Source organism: Bison bison, unplaced genomic scaffold (assembly GCF_000754665.1).
Source record: "Bison bison bison isolate TAMUID 2011002044 unplaced genomic scaffold, Bison_UMD1.0 scf7180017864526, whole genome shotgun sequence".
Lineage (NCBI taxonomy): Eukaryota > Metazoa > Chordata > Mammalia > Artiodactyla > Bovidae > Bison > Bison bison.
This window is the reverse complement of record NW_011495077.1, coordinates 751,354-752,174: the sequence shown is the minus strand read 5'-3', so window position 1 is coordinate 752,174 and position 821 is coordinate 751,354. Positions and strand designations below refer to the sequence as shown.

Below are 821 nucleotides of genomic sequence, written 5' to 3'. Positions count from 1 at the left end.
AAATGCGGTATTAAGTGAAAGTGTTAGTCACTCAGTCGTGTCCAACTCTTTGTGACTCCATGGACTATAGCCCACCAGGCTCCTCTGCCCATGGAATTATCCAGGCAAGCATATGGGTAGCTATTCCCTCCTCCAGGAGATCTTCCTGACCCAGGGATCGAACATGGCTCTCCTGCATTATAGGCAGATTCTTTACCATCTGAGCCATCAGAGAAGCCCAATATAGTATTAAACTGGTGGGTTATTTGGAAATCTGCAAAATGAGCACAGGATCAGATAATTGATCAGCTTCATATACCTGGAAATTACTAAGTAAGAAACTCAGATCCTGGATTTTGGTTACTGATTCATTATCACAATTACAATATAAACTGGGGGAGAGACCAAAGGGCTGCTGTCTATGGGGTCGCACAGAGTCGGACATAACTGAAGTGACTTAGCAGCAGCAGCAGCAGCAGCAATCACAGCGATTTTTCAAAATGCAAACAGCCACATAGTAAAGAAATGACATACAGGTGTCCATGTAGTGGGAAGTTTGAACTAAAGCAAAACCAAAATCTCCAATAAGTTAAATGAGACAGAATCGATTGTTCTGGTATAAAACATGCAGACTTCCATGCCAGATGTGTGAGACAGCATATCCCCATATTACATTCATGCACATAAGGAAATACCATAAAGACTGGCTCTTAGGATGTAGCAATAGTGAGGGGTAAATATTACCCAGGTATAACCACCTTATTTTAGATAGTTTTGAAAACTATCTAGTTTACTTGGAATCACAGGGAAAGAGGAGGCTAGGAATTGGAATTAATGATATG

The 821-nt window shown here is 41.2% G+C and overlaps 1 gene segment (V, D, J or C); it reads right to left on the bottom strand.

The window, feature by feature from the left end:
- LOC104981963 overlaps positions 1–821 on the bottom strand; it is a 916,007-nt gene that overhangs the window by 593,526 nt on the left and 321,660 nt on the right.